At 50.3% G+C, this 20021-nt stretch overlaps 1 protein-coding gene across 1 annotated transcript in view; it reads right to left on the minus strand.

The window, feature by feature from the left end:
* CPLX2 (complexin 2) overlaps positions 1-17113 on the minus strand; it is a 77596-nt gene extending 60483 nt beyond the window's left edge. The window contains exons 1-2 of the mRNA XM_006198964.4: positions 16935-17113; positions 6000-6080 (exon numbers count right to left, since the gene is read on the minus strand). The gene's annotated coding sequence lies outside the window, so the exon portion shown is untranslated. The remainder of the gene's footprint in view (positions 1-5999; positions 6081-16934) is intronic.
* Between the last annotated feature and the right edge of the window lie 2908 nt (positions 17114-20021).

Consider the following 20021-nt stretch of genomic DNA (forward strand, 5'->3'; position numbering starts at 1 on the left):
CCCAGTGATGGTCCCACATAGCCTGGCCTCCCTTGAATCCTTGTAGTAGACATTTGCTGCCCAGAACCCATTCCTCCTTGATTTTCTTTTGGGGAACCGTCCCCTCCTTAGTGTTCAGACTTGGAGGGAGTCTAACCAAGCCTCCAAGCTCTCTGCTGGCCAAGAGGAGGACAAAGGACACACGCCAGACCAGCTGGTGCCCCTCCGGGGGCTGGGAATCACGAGCAGACTGATGAAAGGAAGTAAAAACACTTGTGGCTGATGCGTCCCAAAAGGGAACTTCAGAAAAATAAGGCCTCAGCTCCTGCTCCCAGGCCCCTTGTCTGCGCTGGTCCCTGTCCTTTCCTGACCCAGACCACCAGCCTGCCCTTTCGTTCTGGGTGCTCTCTGGTCATCTCCTAAGGACCCCTGCTTCTGTTTGAGTGAGGCAGATTTGGTTTCTGTTGCTTGCTACCAACACACCGTAACTCATAAACAGCCCCCTTCAAAGGCTGGCTTGAATGGTTTGGGGTCACCAGACTCCCCTGAGTGCCTAGCTGCAGAGATCCCTTCCAGACCACTCTCTGGGGGCAGCCCTGACTGTACTGACTGCTGGCTGCCGCTGCCCTGGTCCCTGGACCCCTGGCTCTGTCTGGGGGCTCCTTTGCCCTCCCCAGGACAAAGCTTGCCCCAAAGTTTGTGGCTGGGTTGGGAGACACCCACCTTGTGGGCTCATTATGGCCTCTGGAGTTGAGGGACTCCTTGCAGGACCTCTGGGTTTTCTCTTGGTCAAGGACCACCTTTATCTTACTTCTGTGCATACATCCTGCTTGACCCGCTCTGCACTGCACACTGAACAAAAGTAACACACTCACTTTTTAATCTTTAATTCATATATGTGAAAAGGGAACACGAGTTCATTCTCAGAAACAGGACACCGCATTGTGTTCTGTAAATGGAAGGTAATGGTAAAAAATAAATACATCGGAAATACAATACTGTTATTCATTTTCAGCTGGATACTGTTACCAGCTGAAGGCTGAGCCTCTGTGTTGAAAAGGAAGATCAACAAGTGTGAGAGAGGCGGGTGGAAGGGGACAGACTGGGAGTTCAAAATTTGCAGATACTGACAGGCATATGCAGAATAGATATACAAGATTATACTGTGTAGCACAGAGAAATATATACAAGATCTTGTGGTGGCTCACAGTGAAAAAAATGTGACAATGAATATATGTATGTCCATGTATAACTGAAAAATTGTGCTCTACCCTGGAAATTGACACAACACTATAAAATGACTATAATTCAATAAAAAATGTTAAAAAAAGAGAAAGAAAATGAAAAAAAAACCCCAAAAAACAATTGTGAGAGAGGCCTGAAGGAGATGCTGATCTCCAATGGATCAATCGGAAAGGAGGTAACTCCCGCCGGTGGTATTTAACTGTGCCTGAACGACACTTCACGTGATCTCATGGGCCACTGATGGTTGGCGCCCACTTTGTGGACACTGCCTCAGGAGCCTGCCTGCCTCAGGAGCCTGTGGCCAGCTGGCTGCCGGGACCTGATCTCTGCCGCTTGCCTGGACTTCGTCACTACTGTCTGCCTGAAACAGATTTCTGCTGCCCGCCTGCCGCATGCCCAGCATGTGCTGTATTCCAGACGGAGCCCTTCCTAAATGACAGATACGGTGATGGGTGTTTTCCATAGGTTATCTCAATGTTCCCTAGGTTTCAGTCATTCGTGTGCCACCTTCATGATTTCTGCTGTGTTGCGACTGTTCATTCATTTGGTATTTTCCTTTAAATCGATTTGCCTTTCAAAAAGCACAGCATTTTATTTTAAAAGGAAATGCTACATTCTTTCCATAAATCATGGAGTCTAGCGGGCTGCTTATGTTTTGCTAACGCGCATCAATTGTGAGCTATTAAAATAATAAATGTTCATCCATATCCCACCTGAAACCACTGTGCACACCATCAATCACACGCGTGCCAGCCTCTGGGAAATACTGCAGCATCTCAGTTCATGCTCACACATCCCTGGAAGGAGGGTTTACACATAAGAATGTGGAGGTTCAAGTCCTGAACCTGAAGTCCTGCAGGTGGGAAGGCTTGGGGCTGAGATCTGAATCCAGACCACCTCACTTAAAATGCCTAGGCTATTTCAACACTAGTGCTTTATAAATGCATTTTTTTTTTACATCCAAAGAATCTTTTAAACATGAAAATGTGTGTGGACATCCAATGTATAAAGCAGATAATATTGGAGCTTTTTAAAATTTAAATGGGATTTTGGGGGAAGTTTTGGGGGAACTTCTCTTTCTCAAACTCATCTTACAGTGCCCCATGAGAGCCTGTCCCAGAAGTCCAGGACTCTGAGGAATATTATTTTTAACTTATGCTGTACCACCGTGTCTCTTAATTCCATTTAGTCCAATTTTTCCTGTAAGCCATACTCCTGAGGGGCAACTTGGAGTCTATGCTGCCCTTTCTGGCTGGACGTCTCTACCCTGAACTTTTGCCATCTTGAAATCCTGAAAATTTCCATCTTTCCCTCTTGAAATCTTCCACTGGCACCGTAAGTCTCACTCTGGCCTAATTACTCATGCATTGAACACTGATGTCTAACCTGCACCCAGAGTTTTAGATGGCACAAGGCAGGGACTGAGCAGAATTGATGTAGTATTTCTGATGGCTCCTCAAGCCAGTATGGGAGACGGATACGCACAGACACAGCTGAATACGATAAGGTTTTGGGAAGCCACAACTCACAGGAATCTATTTTGTTGTCTCAGCGCCTCCCTCCCTCAGAGGACTGGTTGCAGCCTGTGATGGGTAGTGCCTGAGATGGGGCCAGCAAAAGGGAACCCCCGCAGCGCTGGCTGACCTCCATATTGCGATGCCAGAGGTCTTGTCTGATTCCGCACTATGATTCCTGGGTCACTGTTCGCTTTAGCAACCACTGCCTGATGGAAGTCTAGAGTTAGACTCATACCTCACTCAGGCCCCTAAACCCTCATCCCAACAGGAGGACCAGTTTACAGCTGTGCCAGCATCTGCTATATGGGGCCCTGCCTAACTCCTGGCCTTTGCCTGCCTTCTCCCCTCATGGGGAAGTCTGTTTGACCCACTGAAGTGCATGCCACCAAAGGGCCTTTCTCTGTCAGGAAGAAAGGAATCTGTTCACGTAAAAATATGGAAAAATTCTGGCAGAGTTCCAGTTAGTTTTAAAGACTCCTAAAGGACATCCAGCCTGTGGTGCTCCCTAACCAAGCCAATAGGCCACCCTTTTCCTTCCTATGGCCCTGGTCCTCTCTGAGATGACTCCATTTTCGGAAGGCTCTGAATGTCCCCAGTACATCACGCTTGGAGTCACCCCTGTGCTGTGCGACCAGGTCTAAGCTAAGCTTGGGTTCTGGAAATCTCCTCCCTTGCCAGGCCCTAGAGTCAGGTCCACCCGCAAACTCAAAACAACACAAGGTGACACAAGCCAAGTCGACTCAGGCCAGTTCTACTCAACTCAACTCGATGTACGCTTACTGCCTGTCTTTCTGTCTACTCCTTGCCACCCCCAGCCAGGCTCTGGCTGGGGGAAAGTTGGAATCTGACAGTTAGCAAGACGCACCCTTTGCTCTCAAGGTGTTTTCTACTTTGAGCCTAGATTCAACACTCAAAATTTCCTTGAGCTGAGGGAATCCCTTCCACAGGGGCCACAGGAAGAGCTTCTCTTTCTGGCCCGGAGACAGCCCAACCAGCCCTTCATTTCCAAGCCCTTAACCCCACAAGGCTTCTCAAATGACCCTCCTGGATTTGCATGACTTCAAAACTTCAGAATGTAGAGTCAGTTGGTCCCTCACCCTTTAGGATCTGGTTCATGTGGGGCCTGAGCATCTTCATTCATTTTTTCATTCACAAACCTCATTGAGCGCTCATATGGGAAAGACACCTTACAGACATTATATCATCTAATTCTCAGCAATCAGTGTGGGTGGAGAACCATTAAGAGGTCAGCTAGGTTGTAACCCAGTCCGAATCCCACAGCTCATGCTCTTCCCACCTCATCCCACCGTCTCTTAGAACAATTGAATGGAATCCATAATGAAGGACAGAGATCACTGAATGCTTAAACAAACACATGCTGTATGGAGGGAAGGAGTGGATTCATGAATATTTTATGAAAGGCGAAATCCCACTTGACCAGCTTAGTAGACTGCTTCGAGAAATGGACTATATACGGAGATAAAGGGCGACTTTCACAAAAAGCCTTTGTCGAGTTTCCATCCCAAAGCCTATTAATAAAATTGATTCATTATAGAATTGGGCAGAGGTGGGTGGGGAGTGGGAGGGAGTCTATTTTTGCATGGATAGACAACTGGCTTAGAGACAAGAAAGGGAGGGTGGAGATAACTGGGTGCTTTTTCAAACGGAGAACTGGGGTTCCCCAGGAACTGGCACTGAGTTTGGCCTTACGTAACACTCAGTGCACGTGCGTGAGCACCCAGTGTGTGCGCGTCCTGCAGCAAACGTGAGGGATGCCCAAACAAGCCAGAGTCAGCCCCCCCCCCCCCACTGGAGGATCCCAGGGAAGGGAGTGCTCAGTGACAACTTCAAGTTTACAGAGGACAGGACGCTCCTGAGGGCTGAAATGGCAGGACACTGGAGAGAAACTGAAGAAGGTTGCTGCAGGATGGCAGAGTGCCCCAGACAGCAATCAGAAAATTTGAGTTCTGGGACCTGCACTGTCGCTGACTTGCTGTGTGACACTAGGCAAGACCCTTCCCTCTCTGGGTCTCAGTTTTTGTTCCTATACAATGAAGAAATTGGACAGGATGATTTTTAAGGGTGTGGTGTTCTGGATGGAGGACAATGACTTGATATAGGATTGGTTATGGTTATGAGAAAGTCTCCATACATTGTGGCCACCATGTCTCCTTCCGCCCCTGTGCTGTGTGAGGAGACCACTCTCTTTGTCTCTCTCACTTGTGAACAGTGAGGATGAGGCAAAGAGCCATGAGGTCTGTGATGCTGGGGCTGGGAGCCCAGCCTGGAATCCCTCTGTGGCATTCTCTGCGAGTGACTCAGCGTCGTAAATAGCTCCCATCTGGATGAGCAGCGATATCTATAGCGATCGAGCGATCTCTGTATCCACACACTCTCTCTCTGTGCAAATATGTGGCTCACTGTATGCTAAATACGTGGTGGCCTGGAGACGTTCCTCCTCTTAAAAGACTCTTTGGTATGAAACTCAAGACTGTTTATTTAAAGAAACAAGTTTACAACTATGCACGTTGGATTACTGGTAGTGGGTGGTGGGGAAGAGGCGATGTGGATGAAAGGATGCTGGGTATGACCCAAGCTTGGGGGCCACCTGGAAGAGGAACCAAGGCTGACTGGTCCACCTTTCATCTTTTTGTCTGCCACAGGGGAAAGCATAACTGACATCACGCACGAGATGCTTGGATCCCGGGGTAGGGGTGCAAGGGGAGTGCTGTACTGGTTCCTCAGTGCAGAAAACCACAGATCAGCAGAAAAGCACAGGAGCTGGGAGTGAGAGGAGAGCCAGCTTCCAGCCCTGCTCTGCCCAGCCATCGATCTTGGGCAATTCAAAAATTCACTCATTCATTCATCAAACAAGTACCAACTGCCTATAAGGTGCAGAGACCACGTGGGGATACAGACAAGAATAAGTGGGTTGGAGTTCAGGTTTAGCTGTAGGACTTCAGGCAAGCCCTTTTCCCTCTCTGTTCTTCAGTTGTCTCCTCTGTAAACTGGGGATAATACCGCCCTAAGGATTTGGGGAGCATCATTGAATACGGTAGCGCACGCGAGGAAGTGCTTCTCTGTTGTAACACGAGCTAAAACCATTCTAACACGCTGCCAGATCGATCCATCTCATGCCCGGTTAGGAGTGCTCTCGGCGACTGCACAGGGGAAGTGACATCATGGCTCCCTTCAGCAGCAGGGGGGTGGGGCACTCTGAACGCTGCCCATGGGTGTGACCCTGGGCAGCATCCTTACCTTTGCTTCCTGGCCAAGCTGTGATGCAGAAGCTTTCAGTCACCGAGCAGAGCAGGTAGCATCCCAGGGGTGCACAACTTCCTGGAGGAAGAGAGAGGGTATTAAGAGCTGAGGGGAGAGAGCTTCATGGGGAGTTGGCTTCCTGAACGGGCATCGGACCTCGGACACCTCCGAGGGCACGCCTTTGCCTCTGCTGAGGCCACACTAATCCTCTGGGTTCCAGCAAAGCGCAGGGCGGGATGGGGCCCTGCCCGGCAACAGATCCCCCCTGACCCCATGTCACCTACCCATGATGGCAATTGCCCATCTCGATCATGGGGTCAGGCAGCACTTGTATGGCACCACTGACTGCACTGCTTTCTGGCTTAGCTGTGATTTCTGACCGATGTCAGTGGGCGGGATTTATTGCCAGTCACACCTGGGTTTGAATTTTGGCTTTAGGGAAATCCATTATATCTCCCTGAGCCTCAGTTTCTTCATGTATAAAATGGGGCTACTAATAGCACCAGCCTTACACACCAAGCGCTGATAAGTGCTTGTCGTTAGATTCGGTGGTGGTGTTAAATAAGATAACGGATGTCATCTACTACATGGCAGTCTCTCCAGTCCTAGTTACAGTCCTCTGCTTTCTCCTAGGAGAAACCAAGCACTTCTGAAAAGGCCAAGGATACCCCATAATTGTTCACTGACTGAGCATCGCTCAACACATTTGCTAGACTTGCTTTCTCATAGTCAGGAGCAATGAGGTCGCTGTCCCACTCGCATCTTATAGATCAGGACACAGGTGCCCAGAGAGGAAATGATCTGCTCCGTTCACACAGCGAGTCTGGAGCCCGGTGAGAGCGCATAAGCCTCGCTCCCTCCACCCTGCTGCAGTCCGCTCCTCCCCCGGCTGGGCGCCAAGGCCTCCCAACGGCGGCGGCGGCGGGGACCTGCAATGTTCCCTCTGGGGGCATGAGCACCTCCTCCTGGAATGTCTTCTCTTTCTCCCCTAACCATGGTCCTGCTCACTGTGATCCAGGAAGCGGGGATTCCGGTCTCACCCACAGAGGTGAGGACGGGGATTTGCCCCGGATCACAGAGATGGTATGCGGCAATGCAGAGCGGGCATTCCAGCAGATCAGCTGACTCGAGGCCCTTTGCGTGACTGGGGGTCTCCGGGACCACCCTGGGTACCACAGCACCTAACCTTGCTGCCCCGCCCCCGCCACCTCCGAACTCAGTCTCCTCCCAATCTTGATCCCTCTACTGGGCTAGGAGCTCAGAGGGGCAGGCCCCTGCCGCTGCTTCCCCAGAGCCTGGCACTTAGCAGGGCTTGATAAATAACTGCAGAGCGAGCGAGTGAATGAACAAGTAAATAAGAGGCCGAATGGCTGCGCCTGGCCATGTTCTAAATGCTGGTGACACGACAGTGAAAGGGCAGGCCTGCTCCCTGCTCTCAGGGCGCTGACAGTATTTGAATTTTAAACTAGCAGCTGGGTTGGAAACAGGGCAGAGTTTTCTGGCTGATGAGGTGGGGAAATGGGGAGGGAGGGGATGCAGGTGGAGCCTGCTGACATCTCTGAGCAAATGACAGCCTCGCTGGCCTCAGGCAGGGTCACCTGTGTGCTGGGTTGGAAGCTGACCTTTAAGCAGACCGGGAAAGACAGGTAGGTGGTGCAACTAAGTGTTCCCTGTCTACCAACTGCTGAGTCCCAAAGACCTAGCATGTTGCCTGGCACGTACTTGGTACTTAATAAGTTTTGTTCAGTGGATGAACGGTGGGCAGGGTATGTTGAGATGACACAAGTCTAAGGGCTTGTGGGCATACGGAGTGTTAACCATCAGAATTATTATGACTTACACTCAAATGGGGCTTCGCTGTCTACAGAAGCCCCTTCACATCGTGGTGGTTACTCTCACTGAGCACGTGAGAGACCTGTTCAGGACACATTGACCAGTGAGCCCTCGGTGCTGGGCGCCAGTGGTGTGGATGGAAACAGCAGGGCGACACCAGCAGTTTCAGTACCTGTGTTGTGTCAAGCCCTTCACATCCACAATCCCTGGTACTCTCAATAGCCTGGCAAGGCCAAGGCCATCCTCCCCATCACCCACACGGAGGCTCAGAGAAGTCTTGCTCTTGCATGGTGGGAACCCGTGTTTATTCTAGAAGTGAGATGTAAAAAGCTCACAGCCTAACAGGGAAAGCTGATCGTTAAAACACGATGTGACATCCACCCAAAGGCAGGTTTGTCAGAGGTGACTCCACTGCCAGGAGGCAGCAGGGAGGGCTTCTCTGAGAGGGTGAGTTGGGTGCTGAGGCTTAGAGGACAGTGGAGCAGGAAGGGCTTTCCAGGCAGGAGGAACAGCATCTGCAAAGGCGTGGAGGGAGCATTGGTCCACCCAGGCACCTGGAGGAATTTGGTTCGGTCAAAGCCTTGGGGAGAAGGATGAGGCGGGGAGGTGGCTGAGGCCAGTTAGGAGGGGCGAAATTGAGTCCGCGTCACCCCGAGAGTGAGGGAGGGCACTGCAGGGCTTGGCTTGGTGCTCCAGAGAGCTCCTTCTGGCAGCAAGGTTGGCTGGGTGAGGGGGGTGGGAGGAGTCAGTGGCAGGACTTGTGCTTGATGAGGTGGGGGGTCGAGGGAAAATCGACAGCCTCCTGGCTTGGGTGATATATGGAGGGTGGAGATGGTCGGGGGCGGGGGTCTGTGACAGTGAACCTCCCTGTTTGCTGACCCCCACTATGGAGTTAGAGCTCCTCCCCCAGCTCCCAAGAAGCTCACAGTGGCAGGTCCTGGTCTCTGTTCCCGCTCCAGCCCCAGCCTAGCCCTCCTCTGCCACCTGACTGTGTCCTAGCAGCCTCGCAGGCCTCACCTTGGCAACTCCAGCCTCTGAGCTCCTTAGATCGGTCTGGAATGGAAAGAGGAACTGGAGTGCCTGCTGCCCACTGGACCCGCCCGGAGAACTGGCCCCGGCCGCCAGCAGCCTGCGCCTCTGGGCCCATCAGGTGGAGGCTGGTCTGTCAGATGAAGGATGTGGGTCTGGACACTGGACATGACATTCCACTGGGGACCTCGTGAGCTGGGTTCTGACCTCAGGGCTGGTGCTCTGTCTGAGTGACCTCGGACAAGTCTCTTCCCCTCCGCAGGGCTCAGTTTTCCCTTCTGTAAACCCAAGAGGCTGGACAACACCATCTCCAGAGTCTAATATTGTCTGATTCCATTTTTTTCCCCCATCTTTTCCATGGTGTTTGGTCAGAGGCTCTTTTGCTGGCATGGATTTTACTGTCAGGCTCCAGGGATTTAAATCCTGGCTTGCTTGGCCAAGTCATTCCACGTTTCTGAGCCTAGATCATTTTCCTCTGTAAAGCAAACAAATCCTGTGCTATCTCACCCAGAAGGCTGAGAGTCAGATGAACTGGTCTGAACAAAGGTGCTTTATGAGTGGCAGAGAGCTACCCAAATGTCCCCTATATGATCACATGTGCTGTGCTGCAACCCAGCACGTTAATTATAAATTAATTAATGATGTATTACATCACACCCTCCTCCACCAGCAAGAACAACAAAATAGATAAATAAACCCAATTGCCCCCATCCCACCACAAAAAAAACTTGACCATTTAAAACTTAACGAGATGGCCACCGGAGTCTCTTTTCTCCATCCTGAGTTTTTCCTCTTGTCTGAGGTCAGGATGGAACTCAGGGTTTGGTGAGCATCTTCAGTATCCCGAGAGTTGACCAGCTTCTCTGACTTTCAAGAATATGCCCATCCCCCGGGGCCTTGTTAAAATGCAGATTCTGATTCAGTGGGTCTGGGAAGCAACGGAGAGTCTCCATTTCTAGCAAGCTCCCAGGAGATGCTGGTATGACTGGTCTGGGGGTCACATTTTGCTAGAGGGCTTTACATATTATCTTCTTGAAACCTGGGGACCAGATCTTACTAGCCGCAGGGTTACGGATGGGGAAACAGAGGCTTGAGAAGCAACATGCCCCACCACATACAAGGGGTGTGACTGAACCGCCTGACATTACGCAGGGCCCCGGGTGCAGCCCAAGCGTCGCCTCCTGGCGGCGTGGTCCTTGCTTGGACTTGTGTGCCTCCGCAATTGAGGTGGCCAGAGATCTCTGAAGCCCTTGCTAAGAACTGTTTCTTTCAGTTTGTCACGCGCAGACTACCCCTGGATGCTGGCTCCCAGTGGGAACAGGGTCCTGGCCCAGGCAGTGTCCCTGCAGCTGAGTGAACATCTCAGGGTCAGGATTGAATGCTGCACACATATGACTCATCCTTCAACCTGACTCTTTTGGAATCCTGTCTTTATTTGAGAAATGTTGTATTTTATCATCATGGATTTTTTTGCATTAATCTTATTTGTTAGACAAAACATTATTTGTCTTGATGACTGAAGTTTTCAGCATCTCCTTGCATTTTGCACCTGGGGTAGGTGCCTCTCTTCCCTGCCTCACCCCAGTCCAGGCTGGCCCTGTGTCTTCTCTGTCCCTCTCCCGCCTCATGGCATTAGGATGCTGCCTGTGAGGCACCGCAGGGCCCACCCGGCAGCCAGCCAGCTGATGGATTTATTTCCCAGCAGGGGAATCCATCACTTTGCTTGCCCTTTGGCTGACCTGTTATACAGATGGCAGCAGGGACTGTGAGCCTGAAGGGGCTCCAGAGGATCACTCTGACGTGGGCTTTGCCACATCAGGCCCCTTATCTGTGGGGTGGTGGAGGGAAATGACTCTGATTTGAGATTTTGCCACCACTCTGCCTCAACCAGTCTTCAGAGCACTGCCTGCTCTGGCCCCGGTCAACCTCTCTGCCCTCTTCTCTACCACCCTCCCCCTCGCTCACTAGGTTTCTGTCCTGTAACCTTGTCAGGCTTATTCCTACCCCAGGACCTTTGCACTTTCTGCCTGGACACTTGTTTCATGGCCAGCTGCTTCTCTCCATCCAGATGTCAGCTTCAATGCCTCTTTCTTCCATGTCTCCCCTGCCTGCCTCATGTAAACAGCTCCCACCTCCTTGGCACACCTCCTCTTTTATTTCCTTCCTAGCACTTACGTAACTTGGAATTATATTTGTTTACTTGCTCGCTGCCTGTCTTCCCACCAGAATGTGAACTCTAAAAGAGCTTGCACTGTCTTGTCTGTCTTATTTCTCATCATCTCTCCAGCGCCTGCGATAGTTTCTGGCCCATCATGTGTGCTCAGTGAGCACTGAGGACTCAACAAGCCATATTCTGGGTTTCAGTTGCCACATTTGTGAAATGAGGTAACAACCCGAATCCCACATTGTCAGAATCAAAAGCAAAATGACCCAGGTGGGCCAGCAGTGTTATCTTCATTTTATAGCCGATGAATTTGAAGCTCAGAGAAACGACAGGACTTGCCCAAGATGACCTGGCTGGGAAGCCCTGGGGCTGGGGTTCCCTCCCATTTGGAGAAGCGCCCAGTGCCATGCCCGGCTTGGAGTAGGGGGTCAGCAATGTGAAAGCTGGATCCGAGTTCCTCTGAGTCTCTTACCATCTGCTCCTTGAACTGCGAGACCCTGCTTGCCCGCCCGGCTGTCACAGCTTCCTGACGAGTCAGAGACAGGAATTCTAATGGCTGGTTTTTGTGGAACACAAAGACCTGCCTCTTGCCAATGGAGAGATGCATTTTCTCCGCATTGGCAATTACCACGCTGAATGCCTGGGGAACGGTTTTCATCTTCCAGGCACTTTACCAAGATTAACTTCTGAACCCTGGGCAGCATCTCCTGTAGATACTTGAGGGGGCGTCTGGGGGAGGGTGGGTGGCAGTGTCTCTGTCACAGGAGAAGCTGGGGTTCGGAAGGGCTTGAAGCCCCCAAGTCAACATCTCTAGGAGTCTGATCTATTTTTCTGAGAGCAGTTTCGCCACTTCCCAAAATGCACTAACCTTCTTGAGGATTCAAGATTTTTCACTTTCTCTGCCCTACTTGGTCATTGCTTCAGCAACATCTCCACAAATATTTATTGAGAATCTCCTACGCATTCTTCTAACCCTGAGGCTGAATAGGGGAAAAAAATTATATATGTACTCCCTTGCTCCCCTACAATATTGGATCAGTGGGGGAGACAGATGACAGGTCCAGGAACTGGCTGTGTGACTGTGGGTAAGACCCTTTCCCTCTCTGGGCCTTTGGGTTCTAGCTTATACTCTACCCCTAGACCCCCTGCTTAAAAGCCTTTGATGGTCTGTTGTTGCATATAGAGCAAGATGGGCAGCGCTGGCCTGATATTCAAGGTCCCTCAGAGTTGGACTCAAGCCCACCTTTTTCAGCCCATGTTCCCTGTCCTCCCACCCCCATTTTGCTCCATTTTTATTTAACCAACACTCATTTGTCACTTTATAAGTGCCAGGCACTGTCTAAATGCTTCACAAATTTTAACTTGTTTGATCCTCACAGAACCCCCTTGAAATAAGTATGGTGATTCGCATCAACTCCATTTTAAAAATGAGGGCACTGAGACACAGAGAGGTAGGTGACTTGCTTAAGTGCATACAGCTGCTAAATGGTATGGCTGGGATTTGGACCCAGGCAGCCCAGCTTCTGCTTCCCGCACTCCTCTGCTGCTGCATTGCCTGTCTCTCTGTCCTGGACACCGGCCCTACTACACTCTCCTTTTCTAGATATAACTCAAAAGCCATTGCCCACTTCCAGGAAGCCTTCCCTGATGCCTCCCAGGCTGAATGAATTCTTGTCTTTTTGTTCCCACAATGCCTTGCATACCCTGCCGCACGGCAGCCCTTCCCATGGAATACTGTTGTCCTGGTTTGTGTATTATCTCCTCTGCTGGATGTGGAGCTTGTCAGCCTGGGAGTCTGTGTTTCACCCTCTCTGCCCTGTCTTGCCTTGGCCAGCGTCCCTATATCATCCATTCTCCATACAGCAACCAGAGGCAGCTTTTAAAAACAAAACCAGTCTTCATCAAGCCCCTGCTTAAACCATGTAGTGACAATGCATTGTATTTAGAAGGCTCCGCGTGGTCTGGTCCCGGCCCTCCTCCCCACCCTCGTCCCCTGCCCCTCTCTCCCTTGCTTACTCTGCTCCCTCCACACTGGTCCCCTGCCTGTCCCCAAACAGTCCAGGCTCACAGTGGGGCCTCCCTGGCAGAGCTATTTCCTCTGCCTGGAATGTTCTGTCCTTCATCCTCACATAACTGACTTATTATTTGGGCCTCAGTTCCACATCACCATTGCAGACAGACCTCCCTTATCGTTTGTTTGTACGCTTAAATGTTTTCATATTTACCTTTTAATTGTTATTAATGTCTGCGTCTACTACAAGTCTGTAAGCCCCACGAGAGCAGGGATCTGGGATGTCTTTTTCAGTACCTGGAAGAGTGCCTGACACATAATAGCCACTCAATGAGTACATGTTGAAGCTAGAGTAGATGCTCACCAAGGTCTCTGTGGGATGCTACAGTTCAACTAAGCCCAGATAATATAATATAATATATCTAAATTGGTCTCATCTCAGGCTAAAAGCTGGGTTAATTTCACAGGCTGAATTCACTATCTTTTTCACCTCCCTACGTCTTACCTGCAATCATACTCCCAGAAGTAAGGCAATTTTATTGACTATTCTCTGCTGACTTCCCTTCACCAGGGGTGCTTAGAATTTCTTACATGTGTTTTAGTTTGTCCACCTAAGACTCAAGGAAACTCGTGAGAGATTGCCCTCACCATTTTGAAGGGAGGGACATCCCTAAAAAGCGAAAATGCTGATTTGAGAAGTGCCCAGGGCCCAGTGAGAGTGCACACACCCATCACGGCCATCATATTTCATCAGTCATGGGAGAGACATCATGCTCCAGGAAAGGGAAAGAGCTCTGAGTCCTGCTGGGGCCTGGGCCAAACACTACTCACTTAACACCTCAAAAGAGTGGCGGTCTGTAGCCGAGAGGGGTGTGCAGCCAAATTCAGGGCAAACGGGAGAAGAGAGGCTTAAGTAAGCAGGATGGGCAAAAATGTACAGAAATAAGGTCTGGATGTCTGACTGCAGGGCCATTGCTGGTGTGCAGCAGCCAAAATATAGGTACCACCATCCTCAACTTTCTTCAGAAGGATATAGAAGGGAAATATGTCAAGACATCTCAGAGACCGACTGCCATACACTGTCATCCTCTTGAAAACCAGAAAGGACCTTTCTTGCCTCACTTCTGCCTCTTCCTTCTGGCTTCTTTGAGTTGGGGAAGGAAATGGCACCCCAAAGTTAGGGGCTGAGAAAATCTAAGGCCTGATCTTCCGGGTGAACTGAATAGAACTCTTAATTATGAGTTCAGAGGTCTTGGGTCTGGTCTCAGTTCTTTGGAAATTTGCATAAATTCCTCCCCATCTCTGACCCTTGCCTTCCTCAGGTGTAAAATGTGGTTGGTGGGTGTGATGATTTCCAAATCAATGATTTCCCTGACCTCAAGCCTTCTATTTTGATGAGCTTACAGTTCAGATTACTTTGAAAGGGAAGCTCTCACTCTTTTCTTTTTCTTTAGGGGTTCAACTTGTCTTTTGGTCAGCCAGCCTTGCCAGTGGTCACTGGCCTCTAGCCACAGTGTAGGTAGTGGAGATCATTCCGGCTTGGTGAAATCTGTTGAGGGTTGATGTACCCCCTTGCTTTTTCTGAAATAGTTTCTCTAATGCATGTGTCTTTTCACTATAGTGTGGCCTCTCTCATAACTTTCTGCTAAGGACAGGAATGTTCAGAACACCCAGAGGACAGAGTGTCATGATTTGAGTTAGTGACTTCCAAGGTGAAACGACATTCAAATGATGGAAGTTGTCATTAATCTTAAAATCCTTCTGCATGAAATGATATGATGTCTTGGATTTGCTTCAAAATAAGTCTGTGTGTGTGTGTGTGTGTGTGTGTGTGTGTACTATGTATTGTGATAAGAGTGGGTGTGGGTATAGATGAAACAAAATTGGCCAACTGTTGAATTTGGATAATGGGTATGTGGGGGGTTATTATAATTTCCTTTCTATTTAAAAAAATATGTTTGAAATAGTTCATCATAAGGGGCCCTTTGAAGACTGATTCCAGCGTTTCTCTCCACTCTTATTTCACAATCTCCATCCCGAGGACCCGCTGGCACAGTGACATCACTCTAGTGGCTGGGACTTCACACTTCAAAGCCTTTACACACAGTTCCATCTGCCCAGGGTACTTTCCCACAGCTCACTACTCTTGTCTCTGTGGTCCCACAGCCCTGTATACCCACCTTGGTTACAGCACGTATCAAATCATATTGCACTTGCGTTCCTTTCTGGTTCCCGTCCTGGTCTGTGTCTTCCTCAGAACACTTCTCTACCCACCCCACTTTACTGTCAGTGCACATAAGAGTCCTCAGCACATGTTTACAGAGGGAAAAATAACAGGGATGGTACCTGCCATTTTTTGAGCACTTATTATGTGCCAGGCACTGCCCTAATCTCACTGTATAGGTATTTCACTAAATCCTCATTACAAGTGGTTACTACTGACCTGTCTTCTCAGAAGGTCACTCTCCCAAGGTCACGTGCCACTGAATGACAGACCTGAGATTTAAACTTAGAACTGAAACTACTCTTCCCTTCTCCCTGCGTCTGGGACTTTAAGACTTCTCTATGAATCTTAAACAACAGACCTAGGATTTGGGGAGGCTGGGCTGTAGGCTCAATTCTGCTACAAAATTGCTGTGACCTTGGGCAAATCACCTCTGTCCCCTAAGCCAAGTCTCCCCATCTCCCGGTGAGACTATCAGTGAGCGAAAGGATCACGTGATTCAAGGGCCCTCCCAGCTTCAGCTAACAGAGAAAAGGTTTCCTCTTCCACATTTGGTCTCCTGCCGATGAACTGGCTTCCCTGCATAGGAACCTCCCAGTTTCTCAACCTCTTTTCTTGCTAATTGCAACCTCTCAGAGCCAGGACGGGTTCCCAACCTGCGGCCCAGACCCCCCTCTTTCCTCATCCTTCCTTGCAGGCTTCACTCTGGAGGTGGGGGCGGAACCCTAGGCAGGAGGGTGCGGGAACATGCAGCCGCCAGCTTCTTGAGGCTTCCCCGCTGTTTCTCGGCCCCCTCCCCCCACGGAAACTCAGCCTCACACTTTCTAGGGATGTTCCGGGGACAGCCAGAGTCAGTGATTGCAGCTGCCAGCCTCAGGCATCTGTGTTAGGCTCTCCGAAGGAAGTCCGAGGTTCTGAGCTAGGGCGGAGGTAGGGGATTTGGAGGAAAGAGGGGGCGGCGCACTCCTTCCTCCTAGCCTAGGCCCGGCCTGCCCAGCTGCAGCCCGGGACTCTTCAGTACCCGTCTCCCCTCCCACTCTCTTTCTGACTTCCAGCTGGGACCCGCCATTGCACAGCCAGGCCTTGGCGAACTGCAGACCCAAGCCAGATACGCGCGACTGTGACTAGGCCCCCCTCCCCAGCTCGCCCCTGGCACTGCTCTGGGGGAAGCCGAGATCCCCCATCGATGCAACCACCCACTCCCAAGGAACGCGGGAGGCCCCAGCCCCTCGTCTTTGTTCGCTGCTGGTTAAGTAGCGGGCGCCCGGCAAGAGCTGTCCGCCGCCACGGTGCTGACGCGGGGAGCGGAGCCCGCGGGCGCGAGGGACTGTCCTCCGCGGCCGTGGTGCTGAACCCGAGCCGAACGAGGAGAGGAGCCGACCGGGCGCCCACTGGCCCCTGTGCTAGTGCTGACCCGGGGAGAGGACCCTGCCGGGCGCGGGAGCTGTCCCTGAGGTGGTGCTGAAGCGAGATGGAGCCCGTGGCGCCCTCCGCCTCGCCCCGGAAGAGCCGGCGGCAGCTGAGAGCTACCGGGAGAAGGAAGGAGGGCGGAGGAAGCCGCCCTCAGGGAGCTCCGCGGCGCGGGGCCTATAGCTAGGGTCTCTCCGGCGAACCTGCTCCAGCGGAGGAGGTGGCGGCTCAGCAGCAGAGACGAGCGCGCGTTCTACGAACCTGTTGGAGGCTGCAGCTCCTCCGCGGCCGACCAGGGCGCCCGGGATCGAGATTCTGGCGCGCCTCTCCCTCCCCCTCGTCCTGGACTCCTCCGCCGAGGCTCTCCCTCCTGCCCAGGCTAGCACATGTGCACGCGGGGGGCGCCGAGCCCCTCTCCGGTCCGCCCCGAATGTCAGCCGAGCTGCAGGGCACAGAGCCGAGAGGCCTCCCCCAAGGGCAGACCCGCTCCCAGGGAGACCCGAGCTTCCTGAGAAAGGAGGCGGGGGCTGGCGATGGGGACGAGAGAGGGCGCCAGCAGAGGTGTCTGAAACCGAGAGGGAGACATGGGGGGGTTCCCTAAATAGTCATTTCTGCCCTGAAGTTGGGAACTAACAGGGTCCTGTTGCTTAGGGGACAAAGGGTATCCTGCTTTGAAAATCGCTCTCCTTCCCTCTCCATTTCTCTGGGCAGTGCTCTGTTGCAAACTCCACTCACAGGTCCAACTGCCTCTAATACCTCACTTTAGTCCATCATCCACCATTCCCTAGAGAGAGCTTTCTAAACCTGCCATATACATAGTGCATCTATAATAAACGCACGCTTTTTGGTATGGCATTTAAGATCCTTTATCAGGAAGACCCAGGGCCTACTCTCCAGCTGTGTTCCCACCAGGACAGATGACCACCCCTTCTGATCTGGTTAACCCCAGTGCCTTAGCACCCACTGCTCCCTTTGGCTGGAACGTTCTTCCCCCTCGCTACTTAATGCTTTATCTGCAAGTTAAAGTGTCCTCATTCTCAATGAAAATTTCCCCGATCCCTACGGCACAATCACTCTCTTCTCTAACCTCCCTCAGCCCTTACTTCCCTCTTGCAGACTCCCTGTCCCACTGCATTGTAGTTGCTTATGTATTTATATCCCCTGCTACCAGGTTCATAAGAACTGGTTCCCTGTTTTATTTTTCTCTGTGTCTCCATCTCCTAGCCTGGTAACTGACATACAAGAGACTTGTTGAACTACATCTGCTGCATGAATGTACATGTGAGAAACAGAGGTCAAAGTACCTTCCTTTCCTTCATGTGATTGCTCATTTGAATACATATGTTCAATATATATTCAATGTATCATTCTTTCAACATATATATTCAAATGAGCAATCACATTAAGGATAAAGTAAAGGAAGATCTATATCTATACTTAACAAAAAAGCCCAACATGGCAGCATCCCCATCTAACCTTCCTGCCTCATCACCACCAGCTCTCCCTTGGCTCAGTAATTGCACCTACAGTGACTTTCATTTTGCACCAAGCTGCTTTAAAAAAAAAAAAGTGTTTCTGTTTTCTCTGCTTGGGACCCTCATAACCTTGATCTTCACATGTCTGAATCCGTCTTGTCCTTTGGGTTTCTGCTCAAACGTCACCTCCTAAAGAGGCCTTTTCTGACCACGCTAGTGCTTGCTTCCTGAATTACTCTCTACCAGTGTCTACTTCATATTTCTCAGTAATTATTACTCTTTGAAATTATTTATTTATATGTTTTCTTGCTTCTCATTGGCTTTCCCTTAACTGGAACTGAGACTCTGCTAGGGCAAAGATCATGTCTGTCTTATGCCGTGCAGCATTCTCAGTGGCCAGCATTCTGATGGGTTCTTACCTCACACCAGTGTAGGTCATTCCCTGGAAAGGTTTGAGCTACTGTGCAGGTCGTTGAGCAATCTTCCATTAGGTGTAAATTAACTGAGAATGTTTAAGGAAAGGGGGTCACGTTGATATTCCATGGGGTGGGGAAGAAGAGGAAGTGGAGGGAAGTGGATGGGATATGTGGCTGTGAGATGACATAACCCCCTTTCACCATAGCAACTCACTTCTCCACACCATAGAAAGCACTTCCACATCCAGAGTCTCACTCGATATTCATAACAACCTTATCTGGTAGGTATTGCTCTCCCCAACATCAAAAAGATCTGAGGCCAGAAGGGCAAGACTGACTTGACCAAGATCACAGAGCTTGTAAGCGAAGATGCTATTCCTGGTACTGGGCTATGTGCTAGGGATCTAGAACTAAGACACGGCTCCTGCCTCCCGGGATTTCACATTAGTAAGAGACATGGTACAGGAACAATGGACCATAATGCAATTTTACAAATACTCAGCAGTGGTTCTCAGCCTGGGCAGGGAAGGGCTGGAAAAGAAAAGGATAGTCTGCCAGGGTCAGAATAAACTGAAATTCTTTTAAATAACAATTTCAATTTGTTCAACCCTTTTCAGGTGTCAGACACTGTACTAAATGCTTTATAACATGTTGTCTCAACCAGTCATTCCTGCCTATTTCCATCTTTCAGAGTGAACAGAACCTTAGGGAGGTTAAGTAATTGGCCAAGGTCACGAGGCTTGTGAACAGCTGAGCTGGGATTTAACCTGAGATTTTTTTGACTCAAAGCCTGAGTTCACCCAGTTCATTATGTTCACCCAGACCTACTGAATCTGAATGTCTGGTGAGCAGGGATGGGCCTGGGATTTGAAGATGATTCTTAGGTCATTCTATTATATCCTAACCTCTTTGAGAAACTCTCATGTAGAGAGTGCTGCAGAAGAAAAGGAAGGAGGGATGAACGCTATCTGTGGGGAGGAGTTACAGGAGGTGGAAATTGGATCTTGAAAGGTTCAGTGGGAGTTTCTAGGCAGACAGAAGGTAAGAGAATTTCAGGCAGAGGAAACAAATATTCAACAGCCTTGGGGTATGGAAATTAAGCGACTGTTAGTGGTTTGGTGTGGATGGAGAGTAAGGCTGGGGTAAGGGATGAGGTGTAGGGAATGAGACTGGAATTCAGTTTGGACTTGGCTGTACGCCTTTATCACGCAGGCAGGGGAGAGCCATTGAAAGTCAAGATCCCTGCTTTAACACTTGCCATCATCTCACAGTAGCAACATTGGATCAGTCCTTTACAACGTGCAAAGATCTTTCTACTAACAGAAATATTGCTCTAGAGTGATGTGGACCTGAAGCTCCATGAGGACACCATAACTTTGGACTATTTCTTTTTGTTCCCTGGCACCTAGCAGAGAACCTGGTACAATGTAGGAGCTCATTGTTTGCTGAAGAAGAAG

This window comes from Vicugna pacos, chromosome 22, assembly GCF_048564905.1.
Source record: "Vicugna pacos chromosome 22, VicPac4, whole genome shotgun sequence".
Classification (NCBI taxonomy): Eukaryota; Metazoa; Chordata; class Mammalia; order Artiodactyla; family Camelidae; genus Vicugna; species Vicugna pacos.